The sequence below is a fragment of the Athene cunicularia genome (assembly GCF_003259725.1).
Source record: "Athene cunicularia isolate RWA chromosome 20 unlocalized genomic scaffold, athCun1 chr20_part1, whole genome shotgun sequence".
Lineage (NCBI taxonomy): Eukaryota > Metazoa > Chordata > Aves > Strigiformes > Strigidae > Athene > Athene cunicularia.
The window spans coordinates 7,921,369-7,941,800 of record NW_020799125.1 but is presented as its reverse complement, the minus strand read 5'-3'; positions in this window follow the sequence as shown (position 1 = coordinate 7,941,800).

Below are 20,432 nucleotides of genomic sequence, written 5' to 3'. Positions count from 1 at the left end.
TGTTTCCTGGACTGTGTATGCAGCAGCATATGCTTGTGTGGTTTTTAAGATGGCTTTTGCAACCAGTTTCTCCTATGGACCAGTTGAGAATGGCTGAGCCTGAGGAGGATTACAAACCTGGGGGGTCCTCTCCCTGGTTCGCACTGTCACCAAAAGTGAAAACTCTCACAACTTTTCTAAAACCTTCTGCTGCTCGAGGTCTGGCAGCTAGAGAATTATCCGTTTCCTCAAAAACCAACTTATGAAATGAATCATTTTGATAGGTGACAGGATAACATTGTCCTATTTTGTTGTCCTGTTTTGTAGGAATTTATGTTCCGAAGCGATATGAGTTGAGCTACAAACAAAGTAAGTAGAAAACCGGAAAGATTTGTGAACACAAATTTACATGGTTGGTATGACAACAGGGATGTTTTGTGTAGATAAGACTGAAAGGCCTTGAGGGGAGAATGGAAGAATACATACACTCTAAAAAAATGCAAATCTGGAATGGCTTCCCCAAGATAGACAAGAATTAATTAATAATTTACTTCAGAGAGAAGATAAGGTTGGCACACAGAAGAATTAACCTGAGAATCATCAGTTTGCAATGAGCTGAAACCAAGTGATAAACACACATCATGATTACATTACAGCTGCATTGGGGAGGGATATTTAATTATTAATTGTTTTTCATATGAAGAAGTAAATTTATTCTGCCTTCGTTAACAATGCTCTGTGTGTTTGAAAGATGAGGATCTATGGCCCCTGAGCACCATTTACACTCAGACTTCAAAGTTTCCCCCAGGCCCAGCTTCAAGTTTGCATGTGCCAAGAACCTCCAGAAATCCCCATTTTTGTGGGTGAAACCCTGGAGATCTCCTGTCACTCACAGAGAGGCACAAACTGGGGGAAACTCACTGCAGTTGGAGTCCCACCCTGGTAGCGTAAGACAAAAATTGGCCACCAGTTTTGTTACTTATGGTGATTTTCATTTGAAAGCTTCTACAGGGTTGAAGCAGGAAGAGCCCCCAGGAACATCTGCCATTTTCCAACATGGTACTTTCATGATGGAGAAAACCCTGTTCCCTCCCCAAAATACATGTGATTGAGTCTGCAAGGACAGCAGGGTGGTGGAGAAAGCCATGAGAGCGAAGTCAGCCCGCCATGGCAGGTGCCATGCTAGTCTCAGCTGCAAACAGACATGGAATCTCTTCCAAAATGGCAGGGATTTCTGGCTTGCTTCTTTCTCCAATAGCCAAGATGGTTATAAGGTGTCTGTACACTCAGCCTTTTAACGCGTTACATGAACTGCTTTGAAGCAGTGCTGCGTTGGTTATCCTCTTTTCACTGCAGATATAATGGAGCAGTCACTGCAGGAGTGGTCCTTCATCCCACCAGCTGGGCTGTCCCCAGCAACCCCGCTGGGAGCTGGGAACCTGTACAAGAGCAGCGAAGCTGTGCAGAGAAGGTGGCAGCTGGGGAAAGTTATTAGCAGAGAACTGTGGAGCATATGAAGTGGAAATAAAATCATATATTGGTTCAACTTGAACCAAGAACCAGCCAATGGCAGCATTGAAAAAACATTTTCAAGTTCATTCAGTTTTTCTACGCACAGTAAAGGAAAAAACCCCAAAACAACGGGTATATGCTGATAAGCCCTACCAGTACTTCTCCCAAAGACACTTCTGATGGGAGAAAGAGGGACAAACAGCCACAGAAATTCTGCACTTTTCCCACTCTGGCATTCCCTGATTTTCTGCACAACAGAGAGCTTTCAGTTCTCCAAACTCCACAGGTATGATGCTGTATTTATCTTTACATTAGCAAAGCTAATCAGAATAATCTGTTTTGTGGAAACTTCTGATAGTCTGGAGATCCATTATTTTATGTTTTCTTTGGAGCAAGAGAAGAGAGAACATGAGATAGCATGCTTTGATAATGTTGACCAGTTTGATGAATTATGATGTTTTATGCTAAAATTGCAAAGTCACTGAAAAAGACCAAACAGCATATGTACCTCATACTCCTATATATTCACATTTTAAAGCTTGTATTTTCATCTAATTCAGCAGCTGAAATGACACAAATTGAAATGATCAAATCAAAGGGAAATATTTTTACCTTAGCAAAATGAAACACATTTGATGTTATTGAAACTAACCAAGAAAGTCAAAATGATTTGACATTTCCCATAAAACACTTAGTCGGTACTGACACACTTCCATGAAACATTTCTGATTTGAGGAGGATTGGGGGAGCCCCTGTGCCATCACAGCGGAGCCTCCCCGTACCTCGTCCCTCTAGCACCAGCTCCCCCTCTGCTCCCTTCCCGGGGGCCGGCTCTGCACTGGCTCACTGGAAAATCATTATGCCAATGCAAAATGGCTCAGGTTTCTCAGCCAGGACCGATTCTGGAGGTCGTGTAGGGCTCTCTGTCATTCCTCCAGAGGGGCTTTAGCTCTCTAAGCCTTCCCTCATGCCCCCAGACCCCTCAGAGGAGGAGGACAGGTGGCCAGCACTGTGCAGGGAATGCCGCTGACCCGGAATACCACTGTGGGAAGTCAGCATGTGGGTTTGGAAGGCTGGAGGCTGCACAGCTCTGGCATTAGGCTTACAAGCAGGATGTCTCTGTGCATGTCCACACTCTTTCAGTTGGCACGAACAGCCACTCAAGAGGAGTGTGAGCCTCAGCGCTTTCCCATTTCATGTGAATCAGTTCCTTTGATGCTCTGCCCCATCTCCCCCTCTACAAAAGTCTCTTAGAAGTATCTAAGAGGATACTTTGTAGGGACAAAGTGGGTAGAAATAAGTTCCATTGCCACAGGCTTTATCTTAAGAACCTGCAGGCACTAGCAAAGAGTTTATGGAGAAATTTATGCAGCCACTTATATGATTCGACTAAGAATTATACTTCATCTATATTATCTTATACTCTGGTTTAAGAAAGATCATTATCCTTTGTAAAATTCTACAGGAGTTTTTATGACACACTTAAGAAAGGAAGCAAGAATTGCATATTCAATCTGATTCATTCAATACCTGAGAAGTATCTTAATAAAACTAGAAAACAAGATAATGTAGTTGAAAGTGGAAAATACTAAAATAATTTCAGTACATGGTTTTCCCAGTACTGGTGGAATAAAAAGATGAATTGATTGTATAAGTCAATTAGTATGTGATTTTATTTCAAAACACTTGATATTTCTAGGTCTGCCCTTTAATATTCTAGAGACGAGAAATCTTAAACCCTGATTTTTGTGTTTTGACTTCAGGGAACACGTGTTTTCCACCTGTTTACAGAGCAGTGTCTGAGCCAGCCAATTATTTACATATCAAACCAGACATCATCTGTGACTCAATTAAGCTGTTTCTCTACCTTTGCAACCTGAGACAATCTCCCTCTTGCTCTGGGGCTCCTTCTCTATCTGGCTGCTAAAGAAACAGCCTAGCCAAAAGTAATTTGCTTTCTACCTTCCAGCCAGTTCACCTGCAGGAGAGGAGAGGAAAATTCATGTAAAGGCAATCCTTTCACACAGCCTAAGGCATCTGGTCTGGAGCCACCCCAGGGTCCAGCTGTGGCCATGCTTAGGTGTTGGAGGACAACAGTAGTGATGGAGCACACTGCAACACCAGCTGTGACAAATCCCCCCATCCTGGTTGGAAGCATCAGGGCCCAAGGTGCATTTTCTGTTCCTGCCATCTGTTTGATGCATAGCAAGGCTGAGCAACAGAGATCACCACTCTCCTCCTCACAGATGACAGGAGCTCCCTGTCTCCCTCCTCTCCTGGACAGGATGCAGCATTAAAAATGTATCTTGTTCCATACATAGAAGCAGACAGAGCCAGAGACATCACCCAGCTGAGTGAGCAGCCTTTGTGAACTTGGCAGGCAGCTTCCAGGTTTATCAGAGTTCTCATTCTTGCTGACCTTGCAGCAATTAAATAGGCTAAAACCACAGGGCTTTAACTATTAGACCAGAGATCTTGTTTACGTAGCAAGGGTTAGAAGCAAAAGACAGCAGCTCTAGCAGCACGGGAAGTGAAGCAGTGATGGTGTGAGAAGGGAAGGTGCGAGTGCTTTCCCAGTGCAGGTGGTTAGGCCCGATGCTGAGAGGCCAGGGATGCCGGGCGCCTAGCTCCAGACGGCTGGAGGAGCCTCCCCTTCCCTGACACAGAACTGCGTGTTTGTGCTGAGGTGGGGTTTTACACCCAGACAGGGATAAACTGAGAGGTACCGTACAAAAATGAATTCCTGTTGTGATCAGGCAAATAGGTCTGACCTGTGCTCATGTGTCATGGGCTTCATGGGGCAGATGTGAAGAAGAGACAGGGAGGAGGCTTCCCAGTTTTCCTCTTGTTCCAGGCATTTCAAAGAGGTCTAATGAAACCTTGGACATCCCAGAAGCAGCCATGATAAGGTTAAATAAGTACCTGTTCACTAAAGAAATGAGTTTTCAGAGTACTGCCTTGACATGGTAAGGACATATCGATATTACTACACTGTTTGTTTGACAATACATGAGACAATATGATCTCTGTAGCTAATAGTAGCTTGTAATAGACGCTAACCTGAAGCTATGAAAACATATGACAAAACAATGCTTTAAAATAAAATAGAAGACCTTTATGAAAACAAGCAGTTTTGAAAGGTGGGATTGTGGTTTCTGTCAGAAGAACAATTAGTGCATGGAAAAGCTCAGCTGCTGGAGGGATACAGGACAAACCACCCACATTCTGTTTCTTAAGTACAAGTGAAACTCCTGCACCTCATTGGCTTCTCCCACATGTCATAAGCCTTCTGAAAAGACAACCCATCCACCAACCCCCTGTTAAACTGGATGTACCAGGAGCAAAGTTCAAGGAGTAAGAGGCAGATTCTTCTCTGCAGAGATGCATCATTCAGCTGAGTTCACTAAAAATGTTGAGTGAGAGACAAAAATACGTCAACAGTCACCATATAACACCATTTGATAGACAGTGGGAAGGAGACCTGACCCAAGGTACTGAACGTTTATGACATGGATCTATTCAGCATTCAGACTCAAATGAACAACCTTCAGCTTAGTACCTCCTGTGCACTCATTGTTATGTTTGTCCAGACTGTTTGCTCACTGCCAAATTTTTGCCAGGGGGTCCCAAATCTCATTAGTTAGCAATAGCTATTTATTCCTCTTTACTGCCACCAAAATAAAACATTAGCAGTCTCCTCACAATGGTTGTAACAAGAGATGCATCTCAGCCTGTGAGATTATCAGGTTTGACTTGGTTTGCAAATACCTCAATGGGTTGCAACTCAGCTTTATCTAGATTTACTGCTTTGAAATGCATTTTGTGCCTGACAGATCCATTTGAGTTTTTACTTCAAACATTTTGCAAGATAAACTCACAGCAAAGTGTTGAGTTAGGCAACTGGAAACAAACTCACAGAAAGAGCCTACAAATATAAATACATCTGGACCTAATCCCTTCCTTTGAGTTTTAATTTGGGCTCTGAGACAGCCTTTGGAAGGACCTGAAGGTGGTCCCACTCTTCTCCATGCCCTCTTTTGAGTCCCTCTTACTCCAGTTACATCTGAGGGTCAGAGTGCCCTCCTGCATAAGTTGTATTCCTCTTGGCTGAACAGCTCAAGGAAACTCATCACATTTGTGACTAGACTTCACAATGGGCATTTGTGAGACTGCTGGGATTTGGCATACCCGGGCCCAAAACATATTCATCAGAACTGAAAGTTGAAGCTGCCGTAGTGCTCCTAGTTATAACAACTAATGATTTATTTAGCACTTCTCATTTCTAATCCCAAAACACTGCAGAGAGAAAGGGGACTAGCAAAATCCCAGTTTGACAGAAAGAGACTTCTATCCTCCTGTAGCACAGGAGTTACACAGTAATCAAGAGACAGGGAAAAACCCAGCTTTCACAGCTTGAATCCTAGGGCCTTTGCCACTGTCCCATATTACTTGTCCAAGTAATATGGATCAAGTTATTTGGCAATAAATCATTCCCTTCTGACTAAATCAGAAGTGTGATGCTGTTTGAAAAAAGTTCAAGGAGGAGAGAGTGGGACAACAACAACAACCATTATTTTTTAAACCTTTGTCCTGTAGAACTGGCTGATCTGTTGTTCTCAAAGCTTTTCAGAACTGTGTCTGAAAAACAGAAACACTGGAAACCTGTGGGAAAAATCATATTCCCAATATGAAGAGATCATTTTGGACAAGTTTACAAAAATATTTGTTTATCTATCAGACAACTTTCTAAAAGGAACTGTTAGATGCTGGAATCTGACTAAGGTCTTGTCTCCAAACCATTCAAGGTAATTCATTGCACAGTTTGGGATTAGGTCTGAAGTGATTCTCTTATCATTTCCATGAGACCAAGTGGGACCAACTGTACTGCAGTCAATAGAAAAAGGGGAGAGGAAATGGGTGTAAGAGTGAGGTCAGAGTCAGCCCTTAAATCATCGTTAGATAACAAGCCATGATGGCTTCATTATTTCATTTAACAACACATGAACTATGGAGGTGTGGGAGTAGAAAATGAATATCTGAAAAAGCCAAGATTCAAATGAAAACATTTTACACAGATAAAGATTCTTTTCCTTTCTTTGAGAAAGCTAAAAATAGAAGAGGGAAATATCCAGAATAATTAGCCCAAATAATGCCATTAATCCTAAGCAGAAAAAGACATTTATCTGCTTGGATCCCTGGAGCAGGATGAGAACATTTTATCCTATGCAGTATAGTGATTTTCCTTGTTTACTTGTTGCACATTGTATGCTTCTCTCCTAACAAGCAGCAGTCATTGCCAGTCCTTCAGCAAAGCCTAGCCTAAGTGTTCATATTATATTCATCACTGTTTCAGAGCCAAAATGCTGTAAATAATCTACCACTCGAACTTATTATTATCTTGACTGCCAAAGCCAGCTGCTCTTGCTGTTTAGCATCCCTTTTCAAAGGAAACACATTGTTTCTTCCAGCTTTGGGTCTCCTTTCATTGGTGGAAGCAGGAATAGCTCTTCTGAAGCCAGTGGAGTTGTAGAGATGTAAGCTTAGGGCAAGTCAGAGAGAAGGAATTTATTGCTGTCATGTTGTCTCTGTTTCCATAACTCCCCTAGCCCCTCAACCAAATATGTGTTCCAGTTGTGCTGGGAGCTGTACAACATGTAATCCTTGCAGCATCCTGACTCAAAACAACCCTTTTTTTTGTTTTCTCTCTGATTTATTCTGCTTATGTGGGCGCTCCTGTGAAGCCGGGGGCATGAATACATTGGATGATGCTACTCAGACCTTGAAGAATGACTTGATCTTGGAAAAGATGATGAAGAGTCAGGCTGTCAGAAATAGGATATTTTTTATTATCTTGTTAGCTACTGGCATGATCAACTCACCCTCAAGACAGAAACTGAGACAATGAGATTTACCTCTTTAGAAGAAAATTTGGTGTTTACCCAAAGATCTTCAGTGCAAGATATGTTTTATACAACAGCTAAATATTTTGTGCACATTGCAAAAGAGATGTGGAAATAATAACACGTGGAGAGTGGAGAACACATGAATTCTACAATGCAAACTCCTTTCCATACAGTTTTTTTCATCTGCTAAACTTCGCCTGCTCTTCACACATGACAACTGTTCACAAAACAACAGGGTCCTGGATAACAGGATTAGAAACTGGAAGCTGTGAGCTGAGCTAAGCTTCAGCCTTGCTGCATGAAAACAGCCTCTGAGCTCAGAAGACAGGCTGGAGTAGGAGGGAGACAACTTTTGGAGAAATGCAGGGGAAGTCCTGGAGTGCCTCCACCCTGAGGAGATATGAGACAGGGCTTTGTTTCTTCCAGGCTTTGGAAACCTATTGAATGGGTCTATATCTAATTGTTGGCATTTTCAGTTTTATTGAGGGACCTCAATGAACATGCTTCTGGGTGACAGAACACAGTCAGGCTGGTTGTCACTGACAGCAACAACATGCTGCCTGTCTCTCTGAGAAGTGACCGTGGCATCTGTTCATGTCACACAGGCAACAGGACCAGTGAGGGCAATCAGTTGTGACTGTTGTGAAGAGTGGACCCGTTGAAGTGGCATGAAAAGATGTGCTGGGATGGGATGGATGAGTGTACTGCCTGAGCAAACCCAGCCAAGGCGTGCCAGACTGACTAGGCAGGCACTTGCCCGCACTGTGTGACTGGTCAGCACACAACACTCTTCCCCTGCTACATCCAGAGCACATTTGGTTTGGGAGACTTGCAGAGCTCCAGCAGCTTTTGCACTGAGTGATGAGGTATTAAATTTATCAAAAGAAAGAGAGGAACTGCTGGCATCCTTTGAGTCTGCCTGCCTGCCTCTTTCTCTACTGCAGTGATGCTCTCTTGCAGAACATCCTCTCACACCTGCTGCTTAATGCACTTTCCATGTGTTTCATCATACAATTGCTGTTTATATGCCTGCAATGCAAGAATTTTTGCTTTCTCAACTATTTATCTCACTTCAAAATGCCTGGAGGTAGTCCCCTGGGCACATGCCAACACTGTTCACATGCTACATCAGCTGGACATTCAAAAGATCAACAAGATCGGTCATGCTAGAAAAGGAATTTTTTTTTTCTGTAGCACCAGCTCATCTTTTTAGGCAGAGAATGAGGCAAGGGGACTAATGCTTGACCATCTCAGCTCACGTGTGTTCTGAGGAAGAGGTACTGTAAGATCATAAACTGGATGTGAAACCCTATATTGATCCTAGAAACAAATGCAAGTTAACATACAGATGACAGACAAACAGAATTTTTCGTTCTGAATACAAAACCACACCTGGAATACACAGATCTAAGACCAGAACCAAGAGCATCTGTAGCAACGGCTGCTAATTGCGCTCATTCCTTCTCACCTCCATTAAAAACTACTTCCACTCATTTGATGGCTCATTTGACATACCAGAGCTCTTCATCAGAGAACACAATTTCTGGCATTAAGTAGGGTCTTAGCAGAGGTTTTAAGTGAGACTTTGTGAATATCTTCCTTTTTTCCTAAATTATTTCTTATGAGCTGACCCTGAAACACCTAGGTTAATGCATCTCAGAAGCATCTGGAGTGCTAAAACAGAGCCTGGAGCACTCTTGGTTCAGATTAGCTGTGAAAGCAATCACAGCACAACATCAGCAGCTGAATAACTTCACTCCCTGGGGAATTTTTGCCATTTCTGCCTATTCATTGCATGCTTCAAATGATGACCCTTCCACCATTTGTTACTGTGCTGGCCCTCTTGTGGTTTTGGAAATACAGCCTCAGAACGTGCTGCCAAGGGATGCCTCTCCAGCTCCAGACTTGCCCTTCACACAAGCAAGAGCAGCAGGGAGGGAAACAGCCCCGACACAGTGCACCCACCCACAGCGGCACAGGTTGGAATCTGCTCTGCAGTATCTTCACTGCTTTTATTATCCACATTAACTACATTGAAGATGAGCCTAACCCATGCTGCAGTCCCCATGGAAACCGGTCCAAAGAGCTTTGGTTGATTATTAATCAAGGTATATGGATGCCCTTTCTCCTCCACAGGTCCTGAGGAAATTACTCCCATTAGGAGCCCCAGGAGCAGACGGATGTGCAGCAGCACAGTACCCAGGAGGGTGTAGCCTGAGGCTGGCATGGGATTTTACTTGCTTTTCCCACAAGGGATGAGAAGGAGGAAACATGCCCAAGTCTTCAGCAAGTTCCTACGCTTTTTATGCCACAATATCCCACAACGAGACCATTTAGATACGTGAAGTCACACTTTGTCTCCTTGGTCTCAGTGCTTGAAGGCCAGCAGTGGCATTTCCAGGGCTGGCATTTGGGATGACAAAGTGCTTGCAAGCAGGGGTGAATCATTTCCCTAAGGACACCCTCAGACTTGCTTCAGCATATTCAGGAGGAGAAAATGTTCTACGTTTGGCCTTGATAGTCTTTTAGCATCTCTGAAGTCCACCCATCAGACATGCAGACACACCTTCGTCCTTAGCTGTAGAAATTACTGATGCTCCCAGTACAAAACAAACACAAATCCCAGTGCCAAACTGCCTGCATATCATGAGTTATGGGGCATGTGGGAGAGATTACAAGCAGCACAGTGAGGAAGGGGCTTCAGAAAAAACAGAACCCTTTTTCTTTGGAGGAGATGACATCCACCAAGGAATTTCACCAGTGGGAAGTAGGTACTCCCTCCTCCACTCCTGCCCAGTTCCTAGACTAAATTTGCACTGGAGACTGCAAATTTATGTCCAAATTAGAACATAAAATTTATGTTCAAATTAGAACATAAAATAAAATTTTTAAAAAGTTCATATAAGCAGGATAATCTAAATTATTTATGTCTATAATTTCAAAATCTTTTTTGTAATTGTAAAAAATGTTCATTTTAAATTTTAGCATAAATTATCTGGTTTCATTATAAAAGCTGTTTGGAATCACATGTCATGTCAGAAAATCCCATCTCAAAGCTTCTCTTAAAGTCTTGTTTTAAACTTGTTTCAAAGAAGGGAGCCCTGGAAACTAACTCTTGTACACAGCTTGAGCTTCAACAGTCATCTTTAACAAAAATATTTCACCAGTAAGTTCCCAAACAGCATTTTTACAGCATCAGATTGTTTCTAGATTTTAAAACAAGAGATTTGGAGTTATCAATCCCAAAGATTTTCTTGGTCATAACCTTTTTTTCTTAAAGGAAAAGCAGACTGGCATTTCCATGAGGACCTGCAGCCCCATTGATGCCATGAGCACTTCCCTCCTGTGGCGATCTAGCCCTGAGCTCACGTTCAGCAGCGGGAGTCCTTCTCCCTTTCCAGGAGTTTCGGCACTGGGCTTCATTTCATAGGAAGAGAGGAAAGCAGCCTGGGGAACACTGTCCTCCAGGATCCACCAGCCACCACAGAGCAAGGTACTGCAGCCAAGAGGTCATGGCCACCTCCAGGACAACCAGACATGTCACTGCACAGCCACGATGCTCCCTGCATAGAGTCATTGCAGCAGGTCAGTGCCTGCAGGACTCTCCAGCACAGTTTTGTGGGGAGCCACTTCTAGACTCCCCAGGCAAATGTTTTCCCCCGTGGGAAGCCTCTACCTTCACCAACGGGCAGGACCAGCACACACGCAGCAGCCCCGGTGCTGCTGGGAGACCTGTTACTTCCCAGCTGGTTCTGTTTGCCACTTCGTGTCTGCTCCACAGGAGGTTCTCCAGGGTGGGAACTGAAGATGGCAGGGCCCAACACCAGTAGAGCCAGAACTGGAAACTCTTTGCCATTTAAAAATGGCACCTTGGCAGAGTTGAGCTTCCTCTCTGGGCAGTGCAGCGTCTGTGTCTGGAACCTCCAGTTCCATGAGGAAAACACTCTTCATATCTTCCATGCTTGTAAGCCAGGGAACTCATATAGTCCCTCTAACCTGCTCTTTTAAAAATGAAAGCAGTAGATTTTCCTTCTCTGTTGCCCCATATTTTTTTTAATCCCTCAACACAAAAGATGTCCCGAGGAGTGATAAGATAAATTCCTTCTTCCCTCTGCCACTTTTATGACTAGTTACAATTGAGTTTGCTCATGAGATGCCACAAACCATATATACAAGCTGCCACAGAAATATGCAATTAGAGTAGATCTATACCATACATGGTTACGAGCTTTGGGAGTTACAGGACAGGGAAGCTTTTGCTCTCAAGACTCAGGCCATGGGCAGAGGAACGCAAACCAACCAGGCAGCCAACCGAAATACCAGTGTGCTGTTCCCAAAGCTCGGTGTGCTCTCTGCCGTGGCAGCAGAAGAGGGCATTGAATCGCTTGGAAATGTGGTGGGATCTGATTGTTAGCTTGCAGTGCAGTTCTTTTGTGGCTCTTGAGAGAGCCAAAAGGTTACAAGATGGCAAAGTCACTGATCACATTCCTCTCCCAGGAGTTTCACAAGCTTTAAATGTCTAAAGCAAATAATACAAATAGAACAGCAATTATGTACTGGAAGTTTCCTTTTCTGTCTCGTGTTAAACAAAGCCTTTTATCTTTCCGTCTGTTCTGGAAGATTCGGAATCTCTGGGCTGCACCATAGAGAGCTTCATCCCTCCACCCACAGCTGCATCATGGCCACTAAGTGATGTAATCACAGTGTCACAGGGCCCCCACGAGCCAGCTGCTGTGAGGTTGCACAAAGAACAACAACAGATTGGGTCTTATTTCCTAAAATTTCTCTCCAAAATTTTCCCAGCTACAAGAATGTCTTCTGTGAGCCATTATGTGTTCTTTAAGCAATGACACTGAAAATAAGACCATGACAGCACACTCAAAGGAAAAAATATCTGTTAATTCCAAGGAGTTACGCGTTCCCTCACTTGAGTTCAGAAACGCCTGCTCAGAAGACACACACAATTCTTGCACTTATCCTTCAGCCAAACTCAAACAGAAATTTCTTGACCTCTGAACAGTGACTTTATTTTGCACAGTTTTTAGCTAAAGTCTGAGTTGGAGGCATTTTTACAAAGAAAAGAAAAGAAAAGGCCCATCATCTTCTTCTGGGCTGCAAATGGAAACCTGAGCGGTTTTGCGTGTATGCTAAGATCAGGGTCAGAACAGGTCTATCTGAGTTTTCTATTTCTAGCGAAAAGCTTTATAAAATAACTCTGTGCCAGCAACTCCCATAACCTTCTTTGCATGGAAAAGGCAATGACCTCTCGGCCTGCTGAAAAATGAATATATCCAGGGTCCTTCTAACCTCATTCCTTTCTTGCAGAAGAAAGAAGGCTAGGGGGAGGAGATGGAAAGCACAGTGACTGAGGGCCATTCAGGATACCCTGTTTCAGCAGCATTATCCTCTTTTCAGATAACTCCTGACTTCAGCCGGGCTTCAGCTTTTCACAGCAGCTTCAGAACAAAGTGAAATACAGGGGTTAATCCTCAGAGGCAGCAGCTGAAATAACTGGAGGTCAGACAGCTAGATCCTTCGTGGTATGTTTTAGTCTTTCAGAGGATTATGAAGTTTTCCATAGAAAGAAAAGGTTATGCATGAGCTCCCGTCTCTGCCCAGAATTAAGGTGCCCTGGTCCCTGCTCACCACTCTCTGCTCTGCCCTGCAGGGAGCCACAGTCAAATACATATGCTAAGAAACAACAAAATATTTAGATACTTAATTCCTAGCTGGACTAATAGATATTGGCTGTTAGGCATTTGCATAGGAATTAGAAACCTTGGAGCTTTTTGAAACAGAACTTAAATTTTCTTTTATCCTTAATGAATCAGAAAGCCTGTGGCATCATCATGAGAACAAATCACATGGGGGCTGGCTATTTTCCACATCACTGCCTTATCCCTCGAGCATTAACAACTTCGAAAATTCATGGGAAAACACACACATAAGACCACATTGGGCAAAAATCTCTGGCCTTAAAGAAAATAGTGGTGGATGATGATCTCAACATGAAATTAATGACCTGAGAATATTTCTGACTTTTCTTGCCATGATGATGAATTTGTAGAATAACTAATAATGATAGCGGATAAATGGTTAATGTTCCCCTGCAGATGGTCACAGTTTATTACTATTATTACTATATTATTATCATAATGATTCAGAGACTGGCAGAGAGAATCTGATTAGCAGTCCAAAATCTCTTGAGGTGAATGTCACTTTTATGTTTCTCCAGAATTGTTTCTTCTTTAGAGTCCTCTAACAGTAACTGTTGCCCAAGAGCCTCTCCAAAAATTTACCCCTATCATTAGCCTGTGTTGCCTTGAGGAAACAAAAATAGGAATTTCTGTGGGCAGCTTCCCTTCTGAGCAGGCATAGGCCCACAGGCTCTTGCTAGGGCACAGTGGAAAGATGTGGTGATGCTTTTCAATCCTATACAACTGGGAGGAAGGGCCTATTCACACCTATCAGGATTTTAAATGAGAACAGCTAAAATGTTCCACAGCAGCAAAGTTTCCTGAACTTCTAGCTCAACAGCCTTCCTGAGCACAGTTCACTTGTCCTTCCCAAAATACAGTGTGTACCAAGCACAGTTTGTTGTGTCTGAACAGCTTTATTGCTCTATTTTTCCTTTTAAAACATTCATATTCTAAGGTTGTTTTTCTTTAAATACCTTGGTCTGGTCTGGGAGGAATGAAAGGCAAGCCCAGAGGAACAGGCCAGTTCTCTGCTCATCCTTTTGCTATGCATAATCCATGGATGTGGTCCAATCTCCATATGGGTGAGTGGGAATCTTTCAGGTTAGGCTGTGTTTTACAGATGAGGGAACTGATGTACAGGGCAATTTTAAATTATTATTTTTTTAATGTATAGCCACTTTTGTGCAGAATTACAGAAGTTTGTTGAATCAACCCTTGATCTTGAGTGTCTTAGATCAATGCCTTGGCTGACAACATCTTCTTCCCTGACTTTTCCTGTTTCTCACAGTATCTCCACAGCTTTGCTTACTCAACTCTGAGCGAGGCGAAAGACTAATTCAACCAAGTGAGATGCATCAGGAAACATCTATATATTCAGACAGGTAACCCAACAACGAGGGCAGTTAGGAGTTATTTCCATTTCTGCCAACTGTCAGAAGAGCACAAGAGAATCAAGAGCTGCAGACAGACAAAAGCAGTGGGGCCCTGAGGAGAGACATAAGTTCCCTCTGACTTCACAGTTGCCAGTGTTGGACGGGATAAACCTGATCAGCATACACAGACATACAGACACGAAGCACATTGAAGTAAAGGCTCTTTGACACTGCAGCCTTAATTTCTCCTGCTCCATTACCCTCCCATTAAACCCAAATAGTGTCTGATATATCTCTCCACTAGAGATGGGCAGCTTGCGTCCCCAAACAGCTGGCCAGCCTGTCTGATGTGAGCGAGCAGATGGACTGTTGGTTTATACTGCATGACCTATTCAGTGACAGCATATACTGTCCACAGGACTCCATTTGTTATACTAAGAATAAGTAAGAAATAACATTTAAAACAATAAATAAACCAAAGATGATTTTTAGTGCTCCAGAGATTTTAACTTGGTGGGGCTGGCTACAACAACTGACCATAATACGTTAGATTAAAATCAGATGATATCACAGGAGTGTATGTTACAGGATAAAAGCAAGAGATAAAAAGTCATCTGTAATTTTAGCAACCTTGTCCAAACCATTAAAGTACACACCAGCACTCTTCAGACTCTGGATAAGCATGATGCATATTTTACAGCCACATTTTTATTGACTATAATTTATACCCTGAAGCATTATTGCCTCTGTACGAAAAGAGCAATTTTGCTTTCCAGCAAGCAAACATCTATCCAGCAGGTACCCAAGTTCTCCAGAGAGAGGCACAGGCAACAAAATGTTTAAGACAGAATAAAGAATTTACTTCTGGACCAACACCAACTATAACCTCTTTTGCCAGTGACCTTTACTGAACAACGTAAATGAGATATTCCAGTCTGACAATGAAATATAACAATCTGACAATCTGCTGCTTAAATGTGGAGTGTCTGAAGGGACAGAAAACTCACTTTCCATGTAAAAAGGAATGTGTTCTCTGCAAAACACCAGCTCTGCACTGCTGTTGACTGTCACGTAGGCCAGTAGACCTGTGGACAGTCGCACTCACTGTCCTTACCCAGCTGAGAAAGCCCCTGGAGTGCAAGGAGTGCTGCTCCTCTCCTCTCCCTTCCCACCCAGAACATCCTTGTGCCCCACAGGGAGCTCAGCCTCCACACTGTTTCCCACAAGAATCGTGGAACTGGAAAAATCGAAAGAGTGGAAGCCAATCCCTCATGTATGTAACAACCATGGGGTGACAGCAGAACAGGTGTAAGGGGATCCTCACCATGTTTCTAAGTGATAACGTTAATCAGCAGCACTGAAAGATAACAGATACTTGCAGAACCATACCAAGGCCCTCACATATGTTGTCCAGTCCTAATAAGCCATCTGAGCTCTCACTAATAAAGAGATGAAAAGATATCATTTCAAACACTCCTTTTTCACAAAAATGTACCTAATTTATGTGCATTTAATTGCTGCAGTTGCAGAACAAAATAGCCTCTGCCTGTGCATTCCCACTAATTAACATTAGCCTAGTCTATGCATTAAAGAACATCTTAATATTTAGTGGTAAAAATAGTATCAGCTCTGTATATGGTATAAATGAATGGCTATAAAGCTCTCACAATTTACTTCCAGTAAGGTTTGGTCTGTAATTTTTAACCAATCAACATCTTTTCAGTTGACAAATGTGAGTCGATATGTATCATGTTGCCTTGTGAGGCTGAAAATAGATTTTGCAAATATGTTTCTGGGTGCGGAGGTGGTTCATACAAGTGAAGCAAAAGATGAGGAGAGAAAAGATGGACACATTTTGGTTCCTGGGGCTGAATCCGAGTCTCTCTCATCTGCCTATGCTCATTAATCAGTCCAGAAGGGAAACTCTGATCCTATTCACAGAGTGCACGACTTGTACTCAGAACAGAGAATGGAACCTGGGAGTGACAGTGCTTCTAATTATTATGAAAGGGTACAGCAGAAACTCCACCTACCATCCTACAACGTCACACCATCAGATAAAAGAGCAAGCATTTGTACTCAGATTCTTATTTCTAATGGACTCCATGGAATTTTCCAAGTTGCATCAACTATTTTTTTAAATCTAGAGGCTAGTAGGGGGAAATAGCCAGAAATAATTTGACAGCAATCCATTTTGTTTCCACTTGTATTCTGAGCAGATGAAAAAGGTGGAGAAGAGCACCACTTAGGTTCCCCACACACTCAAAAACTAGGCTTAGTCAGACTTCTCACAGTCTGGGTAGTCGCAGCCCTTCACCCTTCAGTCTGGCTGGGGGCACTGGGCCCTGGAGACCAGAGGCTGTGATGTCCATATGCACATGGAGGTAGAGGAGGCTTTACCTCTTGCCGTGTCTGATCCCTGAACCAGCACCACAGCACAGGTTGTCACTGCAGGACCAACGTCTTTGGCTGGAGGAGCCGGGGAGGGTGAGGATGGAGAACCCAAATGCAGGCCACAGCCAATACACAATTCACTGACCAGCTGTACCCCTAAGTGCTTAGCAAATCTGGTATTTAAGACATACACAGCTCAAACCTGCTGCTCTTAAAACTTAAGATTCAAGGTAGCCCTAACATTGACCTAACCCAAAAGGAAATTTGAAGTTTGATTGGTTTTTAGTTGGAAGACAGTTTCAGGATGTAAAACTCTACTATCACTTAATATTTTTGTCATACTCAGTCTTTTCAGTTCTTCTAAAGAAAAAGAGACATTTCATTGACTTGCTCATTCATTGCAGGAAGAACGGTATTTGAGATCTCGGAAAAATATTCAAGAGCAACTTATATGAAGAGCTGTCACAACTGGAGTGGAACCATTACTTGTCCAAAACTAGAATTTGCTACAACTGTATGATTTTTATGTCTGGCAAAATATAGTAAAATCATTGCATAATAAATTACTTACAACTGACCTATTTTTATTTAGAGCAAGCAGAGAAAAAGTCTCTGCAAATGAGCTGGAGGAGGAAGAGGGGCTCAGAAGATGTGTACTAGAGCTACAGGAAGCTGAGCCTGTTGAAGAAGAGATACAAGGAAAAGGATGATCAGCCAGTGCCTCAGGGATGGAGACAGCCTTCACTCTCAGAAGGAAGAGGATGGGTACCTGAGGATCTAATTTCACAAACGTGGGCCTAAAAAGTAACTGAGTAAACTCTGCATGGAAGAATTTGGTTGTCCCCCTACTCATGGCTTTGATTTGGTAAAATTTCAGTGGGTGGCTTCCAGCTCTCCAGTCCATGGACCCATAAGGGAAAGGGCAATTTCATGGGTCTTCAAATCCTATAAACCATGCATGAAAAACTGCCTAAAAGGTCTGGCCCCTTGTCGGAAACATGATGACAACCATTGTCTGAACAAGGCAGGAAGCTGTTGGTGAAGCAAACACACAACCTTATGCCTGTGACCTGTGCCAGTCTCTGGACACCCCAGGGGTGGCTTATGCCCAGTGTGCAGGAGAGCACCCGGGGCAGCGACCTGGCCTGGGAGCTGCCTATCTCCGACTTCAGAGGGCCTTTCCTGGGGGTGGTGTGCAGGTCGCCCTCCAGCCAGTGCCTTGGTTTCCCCCAGCTGGGGATGAGCAGTGCCAGTGCCCTCCGTACACACCGTGGAGGTCAGGGGGTGAGAGGACAGCGTGTGCGCTGGGTGTCACAGGCAGCTGCACACATGCCAAGATGCAGGTGAAGCAGAGCCGGAAGGATGTACTGCTAACTTCAAATATTCAGATCATGAGACTGGCATGAATACAGTTGTTTCAGGTTTTTATCTACCTTCAGCTTTTTTAACCTTCAGATTTTGTATCTTTAGGCTTTTTTCTGCATTCATGAGGACCTGAGACTGTCTTTTCTTCTTTTAAATGAAACTGAGATCACTAAGTACTCCCAGTTTTGTCACTGGAGGCTTTAAAGAGAGCATGACCAAGAGACCAGACAACTTGCACTGAAGTCTTTAGTCCATTTGTACACAGCCACTACAGTGTAATATGTTTGTTTTGCTATAGTTCGATAGATTATTTATTAGCTGTAAAGTACCCATCTACATGCTGCTGAAATTATGCAGAGAAAAGAAAACTGAAATGAGTTCCAGAGTTATCTACCAAGGACATCCATGCATGTTTCTAGGATTTACGATCTTAAACAACCACGTACTGTTCTGTCCCTAAAGGACATCTACATGGTGAATCATAGTATATGTTCTCAAAGAAAGCAGCAATTTTCTGCCTTTCTCCTGTTACTCAGACTAATATAGGATCTAAATAAACTTTTGTCAAATATCTTTAAATTTCCCTGTTATGCACCAGCATCCACTGCTGCCTTTTAGTTTGGCTTTCTTCAACATCAAAGTTCTAGTCTTAGTCCCATTAAAGTCAAGGCAAAATTCCCATTTCAAAGACTGGTATTACATCCTTTGTACTTAGTCTGCCAGTGATAGAAGCAGAGTGGAGATATTTTTCCACCAAATATATATCCTGATGGAAATACCCTTTTTCAAATACTGAAATTCTCCAAGAAGTTAAAATTTTATTGAAACATTGTCCATTTAAAAAAAAAAAAAATCCTGTCTGTTTTATGATTGCAGCTGGTTACCTCCCATGCCTCCAATACTATTTGCATTTTTTTTCATAATGAAAGTTTTCTAGAAAACCCTTTTCCCACTAAAGCACTGTAGTTTTGAATTTTTCTTCTGAGTGATGATAGAAATACATACAGGGGGAAGGAGGGAGAGCAGGAAAATGTGTTTCCATTTCCACACAGCCATGTGCTCCCATGTGCTAGGCCTGCTGTGTGGAGTCACGCCACGTTATAGCAAGCGATAAACTCACACAACAAGAAGCAACAACAGAACACAAGCTACTGTATCTGATATAAGATGACACAGGTTGTCACAAGAGTGCTACATCAAACAGCTGGGGCAAGGAAACAACAAAAGACACTACAGATGTCCAGACTGATGTTTGGAGGCATAGCCATTTGCGCATTGCAGGGGCAAAAACTCTTCATCAGGTCTTGTATAGAGTGTGCATCCTTCTATTAACGGCAAAAATGCACCAGAATTAGACGTGTTCTTCTCTGGAGCTTCTTTCTGCTCCTGTGTATTTATAGCCTCTTTCAATCCAGATAACGTGGCTGACAAAGCAGGATTGATTTGATTAGCATGTAAATAAAGCCTCATTGCTGCTCCTAGCTTGTCTGTCATGGTTATGTTTTGATGGGATTTTTGTCTGCCTTTCCTATTTACATCTTCTCCTTGTTTGCTGAGTTCCTGAGCCTGCATGCTGGGAAGGGCTCAGGTCTCAGGAGCTGCTGGATGGAGCTTCCTCAGGCAGTGGCACCACAAGGTATGTGCAGAACCATCTGAGCAGAGATCCAGGGCTAACTTCCTACTAGGCCATGAGCAGAACCAAGAGTGTGGTGGTGCTCAGCATTTCCCTATTTTGGTCTTCACTGGTCTGGTAGGCAATGAGTAGGGATGGCCAAGCCAAAAGAACTGCATGGGAAAGTAAGCATTGCTGGACACAGACAAGTCTGGGAATCTCCTAGAAGGATGCTAAACCCCTTGGTTCATTTTACCCAGGTACCTGTGGACACCTGGACACCACAGAGGCGGAAGAAACATACAGATATATCTAACCAAGTTGGTCTGGGACATCAAGGAGTGACTGAGGAAATGTCTTACTGACATGGAAGGTATGCCTTGGCTTTCAGACCGCAAGACTACAAAAATTTGATTTATTTCTTGCCTGCTAGCTGTGAGGCTGATTTGATAGTATCTGTGTGCTGCAGCTAATGTGGAAATAGCCTGAAAACCAGCTGTACCCCAGCTCAGCCAGTCCTGTCTCCCTGGTATCCCAGCAAAAGGCTGGTGAACAGCTCCAGCTGGTTATGTCCAGCTCATGCTGGGGACATGTG